The sequence below is a fragment of the Protopterus annectens genome, chromosome 7.part1, assembly GCF_019279795.1.
Source record: "Protopterus annectens isolate FY-2018-M chromosome 7.part1, PAN1.0, whole genome shotgun sequence".
Taxonomy (NCBI): Eukaryota; Metazoa; Chordata; order Ceratodontiformes; family Protopteridae; genus Protopterus; species Protopterus annectens.
In genome coordinates this window covers 46,288,592-46,306,039 of record NC_056740.1, presented here as the reverse complement: position 1 = coordinate 46,306,039, position 17,448 = coordinate 46,288,592, and positions in this window count along the sequence as shown.

Sequence of the window (17,448 nt, the reverse complement as noted above, 5' to 3'; positions counted from 1 at the left end):
AGCTGTAAGCACATTGGAGCATTGCTAATCCGGTTGCCCATTGCTAAGCAAAGCGGCAGGATAGGGGTGTGGATGTAGCCATAGCTTTGCAGCTGAGAGCACACGGGTGACTGAAAGTGCATGTGTATGCAGATGACAAGCCTTTTCGAAACCCGTAAACGGCTCCACATGCGTGCACAGCTGAAACAAGAAGGTTACAGGAAGACAATAAGGAAATGCCGCACCAGGGTAATTGGAGTACAACTGAGTAATTAACACCTAGTAACTCACAGTGGGCCATTGACGGTAGCTAACAAGGCTGCTAGCAGCAACCTGCAGAACAGGAAAGGGGAGGTGCCGGATTGCAAAGAAAAGAGAACTGTCACAGCAGAACAAAGCAAACCTGCAGTAGACTGGCTACAGAACACATTTCACAACACAATCCTGGGTTGGGAAAGTACAAACAAGAAAGCAGGCTGCTGGATGCATGCCTGACAATGGGAGGGGAATCGGGTTGAAAAATGAAGGCAAGGGCAAGAGATGATCCATGGCAGCCAAGTGTAATTCAACACCAAAGGCCCCACAATAGCAGTACCTGTGGTAAAACCCATAAGTAAGATACCCTGCAGCTTGGATTGTACATACACACCCAATGACATCATCAGCTTCCAAAGCACAATAGTATAAAGTGTGAAGGCACCTCACACACACTTGTGTATTCCCAAACACTGCACCATCGGTGTAAACAGATGGGGAACTTTTAAAATGTACATGTTGGGAGCTGCTATAGATTTGATTCATCAGCATGTGTTGGTGACTGAAGGTGGTGTGGAGGATGATGCTGACAACCACCTCAGGCACTGGAGGAAGAGAAGAGTGTTCAGACCAAGGGTAACCTACCAGGGGCTAGATGATCTGGAGATAGTAGAGCATTACAGGGTGGACAGGGACATCATACAGCAAATCATTGAGCTGGGCTGGCCATGCCTCAGAGCCAGAAGCAACAGAGGGAACCCTTCCCAGTGGACACAATGGTATGTGTAAGCTTGAGAATACTAGCCACAGGTACCTTTCAAAGGCCAACTGGAGATATCATGGGGATCTCACAAGCATCAGCATCCAGGGTACTCCACCAGTTCCTGGATGCCATGTTCACATGCCAATGATCATATATACTTCCCGAGCGCAGGGGAGTTGGCCAACAATATGTGCCTCTTCCACCATGTAGCAGACTACCTGGAGGTACTGGGAGCAATAAACTGCACATACACATCAAGTCACCACCCGGTGAGCATGGTAGGCACTACATAAACTGCAAGGGATACCACTCCATCAACTTCCAGGTCGTGTGCAATGCCCAGGGCATTATCATGGATGTGTGTGCCGGCAGCCCTGGACGCTACTACAACTCCCACATCTCACATGCCTCACAGCTGTACCAGGTATTTGCCAGGGGGGATATCTCATATGGCCACCTTTTGGGAGATGCTGGCTATGCACTGGAGCCATGGACGATAACTCCCATCAGAAATGCACACACACCCATGCAAGAACGCCATAATGAGGCACACGCATAAACCAGAATCATCATAGAGCATGTGTTTGGGATGCCGAAATCATGATTCCATTGCTTGGACATATCTGGTGGAACCTTGCAGAACTCTCCAGGCACGTGTGCCCACATCTTCATAGTATGTGCCATGCTACATAATATGAGCCTGCGGAAACAGCTTCAGCAGGGACATAATGGTGAAGGCCCTCACAACCCACCACAATTGCCAAGGGCACCACAGGCACAAAGGGATTCAAATCATGAGCACCCTGTGCCAGCCCCAGTAGGCAGATGGAGGCGGCCCAGTATGCCCATACCTTGGCAAAAAGGGAACGTATAGCACATACACTGGCAATGTAGGCCCCTACGGACTGACACACTTCTCCACCTGCACACACAGTAAACATGGATGGCACACACACACGGCCACCTGTAAATTGTCATGTATAGGTCATCTACTGTGTGCATCCTATATAGGCAGCCCTCAACTATTGCACACACAACTGCTATTGGCACAAGGTAAGTCAATACCTGAACAGTAAATTAAGCTAACAGCATGTGTTGATACTATATGTATAGGTTCCTAGGTACATCGGTAGGTACATGCCTAACTGTCAGAGGCCATTCATAAGCCTATAGCCAAAATGGGTCTGCTGTCGCCACCCCATTGATTAACTAACTGTCCCTCTGTGGAGCAGAGCCAATTCTTGGGATCCCTGGGGTGTAACCACTGTTCCCCACCTACTCTGCAAGGATTCCCTGGTGTGTTAATGAGGGGCTCCATATAATGTAATCAGGGATGTAGTTCCAAAGCATGGGGAGTACACATGACAGGTATCTATCACCCCAGCATTCTCCAGTTATGGTTGTGGCAAGGTGTAGCTCATTACAGTGTGTGGCTCACTGTGACATGGATTCCCATAGCTGGATCATATCCATTAAGCCTCACTTGGACATACCATTAACAGGTATCATCCATATGTACACCAACCAAGTTACACATTTGTTTGCAGTATTGAGGAACAGCCATAATATACTCTATGTACTAAACACTTGCACATATCCCAGATGCCTCAGTGGTAAAGCCACTGACTGTGTTGTTCGTGGTTCTGGTTCCACAACCTGCAAGGGCTGTTACGTAATTCTGATGTCCCGAATAAGGGATGTTGGATGCAGGTCATTAAAGCACATTTAAGCACATGTTAGCAGGTTTTTGCACCGGTAAATGCCGGTAAGCAGCATTTAAACATGACTACATGGATATGTGCAACACAGGTCTAACCTTTGCTGAATATCACGCAGATCACGGGCAAAGCTGCCCAGAACCACTGAAATGTGCGTTATTTACCCTTGTACTAATAGTGCCTGCTCTGAGAGGTCAAACGACCACTACCAGGAGTAGAACATGCAACCATGTACACAATCTTCACAATAACCTACCACTAAGCTACCTGACATGTACCAACGGCAGGTGTGTATTGTGACAGGTTAAAACACAAAAGAGCGGACTTTGGGAAATAGTGTACACCACCATGTACCTAATGAAAGGTGTATTCTCTCTCTCTCTCTCTCTCTATATATATATATATATATATATATATATATATATATATATATATATATATATGCATATAAAATATATAGAGAGAAAGGGTGATAGAGAGATATATGTCAATATATATGGATATACATATATATGCAAATATATAGATAGGATAACAACATCTACACAACCATGGAGGTACATATAAATAGGATATTACCAAATACCGAATGTTTTACATACTGGCACGCATAATCACGAGGCTTAAAGACCAAAAGACCATAGTACTGAAACACCAGAACCATGAGTACTGCTATCACGATGTTAAGGGACATTTAGGTAGTGCTTCTGGTGTTGCGGTTCAGGTAGGCACTGTGTGTAAGCATGTTTCTGATTGCTGTAGTTTGTGTAAATGTGTGTTCTAAGTGTGGTGTGTGTTTCCGGGGAACCGTAATGTGTGTGTGTGGGTTTGCTTCGTGTGTCTGTTTCTGCTATCTTGAAGGTAGATTATTAAAGTAGGTGTGGTGTGAGGTGCGCAGCCACCCACATGGGGGGGTGTATGGGGGCATGGCCACCTGCCCATACATAGTGTAGGATGGTTTGTTTGGATGTGATGGGTAGCAGTGTGTGTGTGTGTGTGTGTGTGTGTGTGTGTGTGTGTGTGTGTGTGTGTGTGTGTGTGTGTGTGTGTGTGTGTGTTCTGTATTTGGGTTAGTTCTGGGAGTTTGACTATCGTGAGTTTGAGTGTTCGGTATTGTGGGGTTTGGGAGTCTGGGCATGGTAATGTGGTCATTGGAAGTGTGAGCATTTCTGAATCCATGGGTATGCCATATACAGTGGTTGAAGCCTTCAAATATGTGTATAACATGGACCATAGCAGTCACACATTCCGCCATGACCAAAAGTTATGAACAAAGGATATGGAGAGTATATGACTATACACTATTACAAATATGTGCTATGGACATGAGCCAAAGATAGGGTTACCACCTTGTGAGGGGCAGTCCCTCTATGTGCGGTAGTGCCCTGACCAAAATGAGTACAAATACTAATGTCCTACAATCTCAAGACATTTGGCATATTCCATATTTAATGTAATTGTTGCATAAAATAGTCATCTGTATCTAAAATACCTACATGTAACAAGAAACAGGATAAGCAAGTAAACTGCTACAAGAATAAGCTTTTATATAGGCATATATGTAAAGTTCTATACTTTGTACTCACCGTGGGTATGTGTCGGCCTCTAAAATCCGATGTGTGTCCTGCAAATGCCCCACTATGGCCATTTGAAAAGGTGGCAACCCTAGCCAAAGAGGTTCAGTCACCAACACAACTCCAATGAGTGTAAATATCTGTGACAGAAATACACGAGACAGCTTTCATGTAGCGACATTTCATTACATACCGATGTATTTCCGAAGGGAGTGAAGGACCAACATCACCTGCATGCTATACAGGAACCAATTAACAATGGCTTAATGAATCAGCCTGCAATTACCATAGTATTAGTCCACTAAAGGATAGGTCTTCAAATAGGGAAGGAGCCTTCACGCACATATCGAATATGTATAAATGCAGTTCCTACACACCTGCATCTGCTATGTACGCCCACCTACATCTCCCCCACACCCGAAAGAATTGCAATACATACTGTAATAACATCACAAACATCCACTCACTCTATGACATCTGCAGAAGCCTTAACATACCTTGTCAGAGACACACTATAATGGCCCTATGTGAAATCATTGCTGTTGTACAATGGAACAGCCGCCGATGTTACAGGGTTTAGTTGCAATAATCCCGTATCAGACAGCTGTGCGTGCACCAGGAAGTGCTATCAATTACTGATTAACAGCACAGTATGATAAACACATGCAGTATACCAAAGATGTCAGGTGAGCACAGTACAAAACACCTAATGATCTATGCATAGCCACACAGCCTTGAGCTGCCAAACATCCTTGCCAGACCTAAACATTTGCAGATGTATCAGGTACAAACCCTGCAGAAGTAGCAATGTTCAGAAATATAACAGCTAGACTCACATGTAGAACTACATCCTCTAGCCATTACACACAATCCACAGGGGCCATGAAGTTAATATATCTCTGTGTGTCTCTATATAGCTGTTGCAAATCATCACAAACAACACATCCAGGCTGTCTTCCTCGAAGGTAGGGCAAAGGGACAATGCCCAAGTGGAGTATTCAGTTATACACCACTGTTGCCATGTCATTGGCTAATGGAGTAGCTGAACAGCTGATGTGCATGTAATCATCTACTCCAGAACACCAGTTGGTGGCAGGATACCACATTTTACTGATATCTAAGTATAAAAGGATGGCTTGTCATACATTCAAACCATCTGTATATACCAGCAAAAACGTTACAACGAGGAGTGCAACACAAAATGATTAGGATTTATATTACTGTCAACGACAACTCGGGTTACTAATAAGGTATGTAGAACTCTCAGTATGTCAGTGTATGTAGTACCTGTTCTGTAATAATTAAAGTGTATGCAATGCATATAGTGGGAAATGGTATTATGTAGTGATGTATTGTTGAGCATAGTAACGCTTGTAGAAATTGTGTGTACTGCTGTAGGCCACAAGGTAAACACCTCATACAACACAAGGGATGTTATATAAGGACTTTGAACACAACAATTCCACTCTAGCCGCTGTCAGTGGCAAGGTTGGTCCCACAAGTATGTGCCATAACAGGGGATAGTATATGTTGATATACTGTAACAGTAGGCATATGTATGGGCGTATAACTGAGAATAACATGTCTAAGGTGGTCCTGCTGTGCAATTATGATTTTCATTGTGGGATATTGTGGCAAACATTTGTAATGTACAGTATTGTAGGTAGATATGTCTAACATTTTACATAGCATTACTGTTATATGTTATGCAAACATCAGGTATGTCTATTGGCATGTACAATACACAATAACAGGATACATATGACTTGTAGTCACCAGACAGTGTATTAGCATGATAGCTAATTGAAATGGAAGAGCTAGTCAATTATCCATGCACAAAGGACATGTAATAGCTTCATAGGTTCATAGTTAGGTACTATGCTGTCTGGCCAAGGCCATTCATAAGCCTAGCTACAGTGTTTTGACTTGCGGCACCTCCCTAGGTTAGTTTTCTGTGCCTGTGAACAGCAGAGCCATTAGTTTCTTGTGCCTCTGTACAGCAGAGCCACTGCAGTGATCCCTGGTGTACATATCTGTCTCCCATCCACCCATCGAGGTATCTCTTGGAGAGTGCTAGTGAGGGTCCCTGCCTGATGTACATAGGAATCATGTTCCAAAGCATGGGGAGTGTCCATGTCAGGAATGTATCCCTCCAGCACGTCCTAGTCATCGTTGCATTTAGGTACATATCCCAGAGCACGTGGCTCTCAGGGGCTTTTGCTTATGTGGAGCATATCCATCAATACTGTTTTGGACATGGGCCTTGTATGTCCAGCAGAGATCACCTTTGAGTATGCGGTATGCAAACGAGTACAGTTGGAGTTTCTGTAGTTGGGCTGCATACGTCATCCTTCGGAGGTCAGTATTCCTCTTGGTGTGGTATTGTTGTAGTATTTCAAGCCGTTGCTGTTGTCTCATAAGGTACATCCCAAATGGGGTGTTGTACCCTTTAATGTGTTTCATAAGTCATGAGTAGAGAGGCACAATGGCTGCCTTTGTTCTGGCTACAAACGCATTAGAGATTAGGGGGGCCACGTAGAAGGATATCCACACCACCTTGTCAATATGGTTATCAAAGAAGTGAATGCTATCTACTTGGGTTCTAAGATCCCTTATTATGTCTTATGTATGTAGGGGACTACCACCTATGTGATAGTCCGTGGGTGATTGGTGTAATCCAAAGGGGATGTCTATGCACCTTGTGGCATGCAGCTTGAGGCCATGTTATTAACACCAGGTATCTGTCCCAGTGACACCCTTATGGAGGGTGTCTGTATCAGCTGGGGAATCAATCATGGCCCCTAGTTTGCAGTCGTCTGCAAACCTTTTCTGGGTAAGTCCTCCTGTGCTAGCCTGTACCTCAGAGAAGCATATACCGAACATGAGGGGTCCTATGACCAAGCCCTGGGGGACGCTAATTGTAACTGATTTACAGTAGGACCTAGGGTATGCTACCATCACTGTGTGGGTTCTGTCCGTGAGCTACTTTGCATAACATCTTGGGATGTAGGGGTTAATGTACAGGTGGATGTGTATGTTGATAATACCAGAATGGGGAACAGTGTTAAAAGCCTTTTAGAGGTCAAAGTAGGCTGTGTGGACCTCCTTACCCTCATCTACTGCCTTGGTAACTGTCTCAAAGGACTCCACCAAGTTTAGGAGGCATGGTCTGGCCCTAACAAATCCAAACTGGGTGGGATCAAAGCTTTGGAGGCCACCAATGTCTCTGTGAATGAGATCCATGATGATGTGCTCCATAGCTTTGCAGAACAGTCTAGTTCATAGGTTCATAGATTAGTACTAAGCTAACTGCTCTTGCGAGCCTTTTTTAAGCCTAGCCAATTATCCCTTGTGAGACCCTGCACCTTGTGTTTGTAAGGCAAACACCTTAACCATTAAGCCACCTCCCAACAGTCAGGTGTATAGGGCAATAGTTCCCCTGGTCCATTGTGGCGCCACCTTTGTGGAGTGTGATAACTGTTACTGTGTGCCTTTCAGGGGCCACAATGCCTGATGTAAGGCTATTATTGAATATGGGGCCTAAGTGTGGAGCCAGTTCACTCTTAAGTTCATGGAAATCACAGCCTGGGATGTTGTATGGTCACATGAATGCTGTGATCCTGGCTTTAGAGAGTGCAGCTTTGAACTGCATAGTTGTGATCGCAAGGACTCTGCATCATTCCTGTATAGATATGAACCCTTTAGGGTGTGAGAGGGGTGTAAAGGTAGCACTGAACCTATCTGCTAGGATGTTGCCAATATCAGTTGGTTCTGTAATGTTCATGCCTTACTGCTGTATGTCAGAGCAGATGTGGGTATCGCCATCAAGAGTAGTGACATACCTCTAGAACGCTTTGTGGTAGTCCTTGGAATTAGTTACGGTTATGTTTACGTAGCTAGCTTTGGAGGATGTGATAAGGGATCTCAGGTTCTTACTGAGGCTGACCAGGGAGCTCCTCCACTCATGGGATTGTACTCTAATTTGCCTCAGTCTCCTCCTTCTGTTGTACATTATGTCCATGGCAGTGGACCACCAGAGTGGCCTCCGTTTTCTGGAGGGTACCATTATGGTTCTGTTTAGGATAGCATGATCCATGCAGTCGTGTAAGTGCTAATTAAGTGCAGTTGTGTATGATTCAGCGGTTGTAACTGTATTGTCCATCTGCATGGGTGTCATGACGTTTACTACTACTGTCATAAGAAGCCTGAAGTTGGCTTTGTAGAAATATTGTACTGTGTTTCCCATAAAGGGTGTGGTGCCAGGATGTGGATAACAAGGGTGATTAGCGTATGTTCGGATCTGACCAACAAGGAGATAACCCCAGGTGTGGAACACCAGTCACACATGTTGGTAATGACCAGGTCTAGGATATTGTTGCCCCTGGTGGTGGTGTAGATAGGTTGATCCAGGCAATTGGAGGTTATGAATCCCAGAAAGCAATGGCCTAATGTCTCGGTACATGAGTAGCTATCCCAGTTAATGGTGGGGTAGTGTCAGTCGCACATCAGTAGTGTGTCTGATTGAACCCTAATTTCCAGTACACCAAGAAGAGAGGACCGTTAACCATGGGGTATGGTGGGGGATCTGTAGCAAGCTACAATTTGTACAGCCGTTATGGCCAGAGTTAGTTGCAATTGGATAACCTCTGATGCATTGTGCTAAGCAGCTAGCCTGGAGGTGTGGATATCCTTAGGAAATATGGACACACCTCCACCGTGGGTGTTCCAGTCCTGGTTACATGACTGAAAGGTGTGATATGAGTAATAGCCTGGTAGTGTAGGGGTGCTCTCAGGAGCCTAGAAGCAGGTCCCGGTCACTGCACAGATATCAAAGTGGTCCATTACAAGGAGTGCCTCGTGTGAGTGCATTTGAGATGAAGATATCAAGCACTGAGTAGCATTAACCTCAGATTTTGCTTGCCTGTTCCTGTTATGGTGATGAATATGTTATATGAACCTTGCCTAAAACAGGCACTATAGGAGCAGCAAGAGCCTTAGCCATTATCCGGAATCCCAGGGCCGACAGGTGCAGGCCATCTGTGCCAAAGCATCGTGTTCTGTCGACCATGTCATTCAAAGCAGACAGATACTGGATATCCTTGGAATGACACCAGAAGCATAGCCAATTGTTGAAGTAAATCATTTTGTCCTTGTACTGCATTATCTGGATGATGGCAGAATGCTACTCAGGGCTAGGGCGATACCTGCCTGGGCTACAAGATCAGAGAGCTATTCCATGTCTCTTTGCATGTAGTTCAGGAAGGTACATCTCAGGGCATTCACACTAACATGGACAATGACACAGTCATATTGTACCTGTTGAGGAGTAACCTGAGTGCATAGGTTATGTTGCGGATCCTGTTACCCAACAGGCAGCTGACAGTAACTATCTCCTTGTGTAGCCTGATGAGTGGGACATCAGTGTGACTGCCTATAGAGTCACCTATGACTAGTGTGTTGGGTACGTTATTTCACCCTATTGGCTGTGGTTGATGGGCACACTGAGTCTGTGGGCTATAAGTCATTGGTGTTGTGTTGGGGGATGGGGGCTGCCTGCATTTCTGCTTTGGAGTTCTCTGTTGCCTATACAGAATAGTATTGAGAGGCTCTGCAAATGTTATTGTCTTACTATGTGTGGCCTGTGGTGGTGGAGATTTAGTGAGACTATGTGATGAGTGTGGTGTGGTACAAATGTTTAACTTCCCCACATGATTGTCAAGTTCAGTCTGGGTTAGAGAGAGCTTTACCTCCAGCATGGCTAGATATGTGCATCGCCCAGAGGTTGTAGTATTGGATATTAGGATGGGAGTATTGACTGTGTACACGAGACGATTTCTATATTGCCTCATGATGCCCATATTCATCATATAGACAGGCAAGAACACTGGGAATTGACACTTGGACATGCCTGAATATATAACTATTTCCCACTAGATAAGTGAGGAAAGTGTGTACAAGAGCTGTTTTACTCTAAGCAAGTGGGAAATGTAAGTACAAGCAGTGTTTACCTGTAGGTAATGAGGAGGATTGAGTGCTATAGTAATTAGTAGCTCATGAAGTGCTTACATGTTCTGAACAAGTGCTGAGCATGAATAAGCAATACAGATAGGGTGTTGAATAACATAAACACACTGCCCCCCCCCCAACAGGTACACAATCATATATCCATGTGCACTACAGAGCCCCTGTAACCATAACTATGATGGTACAAATTGCACTCAGGCTTCATGGGACATGTCCACATCCCTGGTTGTATCACACACATATGGCAAAACAGTTTGCTCTACACATACACATCATGAAAAACATAGCTTCATGTCAGTCTGTTAAAACACTGAATGGTGCGCACCAACAATTATCACAGTCCACAAAGTGGAGACACCACTCATAATGGGAGGCACTGCACTACTACCCTGCGGAGTCTGGTCTGAAAGGCCATGAACCTTAATCAATGTATATGTTGTCAGCAGTACAGATGTAGATGACAGTACGGATGATTTCACACTGCATATCATACCTGTGACAGGTCATAGGTCATCATCACCCATACTGTGTTCCACCTACACTCAGTATACTAGATGTACATTCGTATGTCACAGGAGTGTTCTGCCAGTGGACTGTTGACAGAACCAACACTACAGGAGGTGTCTGATTAATATGTGCATATCACACCAGTAAAACAGGGTTAATTCATTGTACTCCCCCTCATTGTAGCCCATACCACACAGACAAAAGGGAGGCATCTGTCTATGTAAGTATGTGAATGGCTATGACCTAGGAGCAATAGCTGACTCAGTGTTGTAGACAACATACAGAAGGGGCTTTGTGGTTGAGGTGTGTGACATATGTGCACAATCTGACAGCTGTATATTGCATTGTCACCGCTAGGTTAATAACCCTGTACCCATGAACTACCACCTAGGCAGCGGTCAACATAATGGACACTGTGTGTAAGGGATGCTGCTGTGCAGTTTAACTCCCTGAGCTAGTGACATCACCAAGCCTATTAGGTAGTCATAAGTGGTAACCCTAGTCATGACAGGGTGCCATCCATGAATATAGAGAGCATTGTTCAGCCATACTCATCACTCAAGTGACCTATATCGGATCACATATCACCTTTAAGGGGTATTGGCTATGTTTGGATGGCCGACACCAGCCTTCACAATCCTCATCTCCACTATGTAGCATGATGCCTACCCTGCAAAAAGCCATGTCCAACACTGTGATGTTGGACATGCTACATGTACATATCCTGATCTCAAATACATACGTCATCGACATCCACCTTCCTAATACAAGGATCGCCACATGCTGGAAAGATCCTTGTGGCATACACGTTACATACTCCTGCCATAATATGCAACCCTGTCCAGCAAAGCTGCACATTTCACCTCTTTCAGACATGGTGTGATGACCGCATGATAGATGTATGATTAACTGTGTAGATCAGTTATGTGGTACTGCTTCACCTGGTGCCGGAAACATAGCTGTTAGCTACAGCTAAGTAACCTTACATCCTAGGCTCATACATAGCCCAGGGCATACATACTACTAGATGACCTTGGCCGTACATGCTATAGTTGATAACCATCCCTGCAAATAACATCAGGCTAGCCAGTGTCCCATGTGTATCACATGTGTAACACAGGCGATACGTTGCAGGATGTTGAACTGCTATACAGTGCCGTGTAGATGTATATGGCAAAACACATGCATGTAAAGCCTTCCATGTGCTTGTCTGCAGTGTCACAGGTCATGTTCGTTAAGGCAGTGTATGTGTTTATATGTGACATATACACAGCATCAAGGTCAACAGCATTAATGTGGACACATCCAGGCATGTGCTGATAGGTAAGAACACCAGTACAGGCAAACAGACATGCCCACATCAAGACAGCATCCACATGGAGTATGAGCAATGTAATCAGGTGACACATATATATGGTGATAATATCCAATCCCCATTGGGTGTCACGTGTGTGACACAAACATGTCAGTGGTGTCAGTGTCATGAAGATTTGCAAAGACAACTGTTTATACATAATAAATGTGATACACATGTATGTGCAGCTGTATCTCTGTGCATCTCTGAGATACTGTGACCTGTCTCCATCATTATGTCTTCCAGGTATGCCGCGAGCAAGGCTACCAGCCTATACACACTTGGAGGATGATGCCCTTATACCTTACCTCCAAGACAACTATGGTGTCCTGTTTATCCATGTGCCACAGGATACACAGCAGCGGGATGACCTGTGGCAGGAACTTCGCAGGAGGGTTAATAATGTGGGTGGCCATAACCGCACATACCAGCAAGTGCAAAGACACTTTACGGACCTAATCAGATGGGCGAAACAGCGTGTGAATGCAATCACCAGGGAACAAGGTGCAACAGGTGGTGGGCCACCAACCCAGCCCCCACTCACATGTACTGAGGAGCTACTGGCCAACTTGGGGACACCGGCAGAACAGCATCCATAAGCCTTAGCTGACATCATAGAAGTGGGTGTCTCTCAACCACCGAGGCTGGAGTTGCCTGGTAAGTCACGACTGCACATATAACTATTATATCCCATATAGTTGCATGTGTCACTGTACAATATGTAATGTAACATCATATGCAAAGCATGTATACACACATGCCACATACTATAGTATGCTACTCTGTGTATCCACACATGTGCATAGTCCATAGTATATCCTATTGTACCGGTGAATGTGTTAACATGCACATTGCACCCTGTAGCTGTCATACAGGTGTGGATAATGATCATACTGCTGTGTCACCCCTATATAGGTACCTCTGGCATTCCGCTAAGACAGCAGGCCATTGCAAGTGAGACAGTTATAAGTATCAGGCATGTTAATGCACAGATCTATTCGCCGTGTGGCCATTTAACACATGTACACATAATGTATGGTCCGGTCACAATATACAGGTCGCATCTGCAATCCATCACAATGGCTACCCATGTGCAATACTTACAAACTATGTGAAACACTGACATGAAACCTCAGAAACTGTCATTGATAGATGTGTGGACAGCTGTGCATACAACAGTGGAGGTGTTGTTCAATGTAAGAACATGTACTACACATCAGAACTACACATGTGGGATACACAAACAGTACTACACAGTGAGCTGGAGTATGAGCAGCCCACAGGATTGACCATTGTGGATTATGCCCCTGCTATGAGTCCACACATTGTGATGTGCCATCTGATATGTCCATGACATATAGTGGGCTGGCTGCAACATTGTCTCACTATCCCATAAAACATACCCCACATACCAAACATACAACCCTTTGTCTGCATAACCCTGTGGACAGTGAAGCATATGACATCTATGGGTGTATGTAATATGGGGCAACACAGACATGTGAGATAGACGGCCATCACAACCATTTGGCCAACACATGTTCACACATGGCCATGGAGGATGGCCAGAGATATGTAGCAACACACAGTAGATGTGATGTGTTTGTGTGTACACCCTGTTATACATTGGCTACACATGGTCCAACTATAGCCTTTGTTGAATGGTTATATTGCAGATGTGGAACACTGGACATCCTACAGGCCTGTGCACAGCTTGTGGAGGTGTAACATCATTCAACCACATAAGATGTGTTGAACGTCATGACTGTGTCACAGCATGACAGTAGTCACCTGTACAGCATCCACATACATACACAGACAACCACATCAGGCCACAGATACAGTACATTTCCCTTGCTGCTGTTGGACATCACTGTCAGCCATGCACCTCATGTGTGTGGTACACAAATGTCATGTGGGACATGGTGTATTGACAAGTCTGCCATGTGTAGACATGATTGCCAGGCAGCTAAAATACGTTTGCAGATGTGCAGGGGTGTCATCCGTATGGCCTTCGGTGACCTATGTCACATATTCCACATCATGGTTTAGTGTGTATACATTTCAGCGACGTGGGTCACAATCCACAGTATATATGTATTGTGTATGCACACAGTCATGGCTATACACTGTGTCTGTAATTCACACTGTATAGCAATAGAGATGCCTCATGATTCCATGCAATGGCACTGTTGTGTACTTCACGATGTATAGCAATATAGGCGCCTCATAATACCCTGCAATCGTCATGCACATCTGCTAAATGTGCATTTTATCTGTAGGGCGGACAGACAACACTGCAATGTGACACCATTACCCCACTGTATATGTGACAGGACACCATTATGTTAAACATGTATGCATGTCAATGCACACATTAGCAGATTACATGTCATACTACATGTTAATGTCAAGGTCATATGCCACACATCAGCCATGTGTACTGTTAACCTGTGCTGGTCCACATGGTGTAACACAGGGGTGCATGCTTACTACCATGATTGTGTGAAATGCATGGCTTCTGCTATGACACATGCATGCTGTTGTGTGCAACCCAGAGATGTACGATAACTACCACTATTATTGTCTGAGCTGCATGCCGTCTGCTGGATCACATGCATGTTGCATGCTTTCTGTCAAATCACATGCATGGTGTGTGCCTGTGTGTGTCTATATTGTAATGTAGAGTCTTTGTCTGCCCTCACAGGTGATGTAGGTACGTTACCCTCCTGCGGTTCATCTGATGTTAGTGTCCCCACAGACTCTAGCAGTGATGATGAACATATGCTAGAGGCACAGGCAGGGTTGTCAGGGGCTGAATCTGTGCCATTGGTTGCCATTCCACCTATATCCCTCTCATCCCCACACACAGATCTCATGCCAACACATACCCCATCACCAGTGTCCATAGGGGAAGGACATTTGGCATGTGGTATCTTGGAACAGGAAAGTGTGGTGCCTATGGAAGGTGTGTATTCACACCATGGTGTCAGGCAAATGACTGGAGATGGGCCACACAGGCATGTGGCCAGTGCTGCTCATAGGAGGAACTCTGGCCGACATGCCCCTGCAGGACAAAGCGCAGAAGCTGGTGTCACCAGACGCATGCTTCAGGCTGCAATAGCAGCACAGGCATGTGCTGAATGACAGAACAGAGAAGGGCAGAGGCTTCAGAGGGCTGCTATCCGTTCTTTAAACAACATCTGTCTCTACTACTTTTTTCCCACTTTGTACCTTATTTTCATTCTTCAGTATTTCCTAGATATCTCTCCCACTGCTCTCTCCCTCTTTATTCTCCCAGGACTACCTATCCTCTTCCTCCACTCCACATATTCCCATCTCCTCTAAGCTCAAAGCCTCTGACCCTTCTATACTGTCATTTTAGTACATATCTCCATTCAACTCCATTTCACTGTCAGTCTTCGAACTTAAACTATATCTCTGCAAACTTACCTTCTGGCTCTCGCACTCTACTGATTGTTTTTCCTCACATTTCTCCTTCCTTTGGCTCTTCTGTCTGCTCGCCTCAAGTGGGCTCACTCCGCTCCCCTACCCTCCCCCCAAATCTCACGCGCCTCAGCACCTCTACCTTTATCCCTCTCATAAGCCCTCCCACATATACCAATTAACTAATCAGAGTCCTTCCTCATTACCCTCCCACTCTTACTCCTCCACCCCACTATACCTCACCTTACCAATTAACTTATCACAATCCTTCTACTTACTACCTACCACCGCTTCCCAGCCCACTCCATTACATTTCTCTTCTCATCACATATATTCCTTTCTCCTGCAAATACTTCCAACCCCATCCTTTCCTAAGCCCCCACCTATTTTGCCTGCACAACTCCACAACTTCTATCTCTTCAACTTCCCCTTGCTGAACATGCCATCCAAAATCCTTCATACTGTCTATGTCCCAGCCTCACTTCTTATACTACTCACTCTTCTTTATTATGCTACTTCCTACTCTCACAAAATACCCTTCTCCCTACCTCCTACACAAATCAACCCTTGTACTCACCCACAACCATCTCTATCTACCCACTACAACAACATATCTTCCACACTTATTCTTCCCAAAACACTGTACCTTTTCCATTCCAAACACTTCACAGTACCAAAAACATTCATTCTTAGACTCCTCCCACCCCCTAACAGCTTCTTACTTCATAAACCCAAAAGACTAAGAGTTACTTCCAATAATGACCTAGTCTTATCTGGCGATATTCACCCCAAACCTGGCCCCTGCCTCATTACTAACAACTCCCCCCAAACCCCTTTTTCTCCCACTGGAAACAATCATAGTCCCCCTCCCACTTCTACCACTTCCTCTCCTAACCCCTTAAGTTCTTCACTATCAATGCTCAGAGCCTAAATAACAAATTACACCAACTACAAGCTTGGATTTGCCACAACCAACCTGACATCTTAGCCATCTCTGAAACCTGGCTAAAACCCCACATCGCCGACTCTGAAATCTTACCTCCTGGTTTCCAAATCCTCAGAAGTGACCGATTAAATAAAAAAGGTGGAGGCTCTGCAATAATCTTCTCTAACCTCCTCTCCCTGATCCCTTTACAAATCCCAACTCCACAATTCAAAAATGCTGAACTTACAGCCAGTCTACTACGACTAAATAAACATAAAAACATCTGCATTATCTCCCTTTACATATCCCCAGGTGAAAACATCACTACCCTTGAAAATATTCTTTACTGGGTCTCAACAGAAATCAAATTCGAAACCTACATTCTAGGCGATGTTAACATTGATTGGAATAAAATCAACTCTCCTTCCCCCTCCCAATTCATTAACCTCTACAACTTCACCCAAGTAATCCACTCAACCACCGGCCTAACAAAACAATCCCCAGGATCCATCATTGACTGGATCCTAGTCTCTCATCCAAACAAAATAATTCTTTCTGGCACTATCCCTGACACCTTCAGTGACCATCTCCCCATTTTCATGCACCGCTCAGCTAACTCCACCCAATATCTACACCATTACATCCACACTCGTAATCTCAGCAACTTCAACCCCACAATTTTCTCAAACATTTTTAAACATACTAACTGGCAGATCCTAAATACTCTTCCTCTAGACAACGCTGTAGAACAATTTAACTCTATCTTCCTAAATACTCTTAACTCCCTAGCCCCACCAAGAAACAAACGGGTCAAAGCTAATTCTGTCCCTTGGCTATCCAAAGAAACAAAACAAATCATGCATCAAAGGGACAAATCCTGGAAGCTATACCAGAAAAATAAA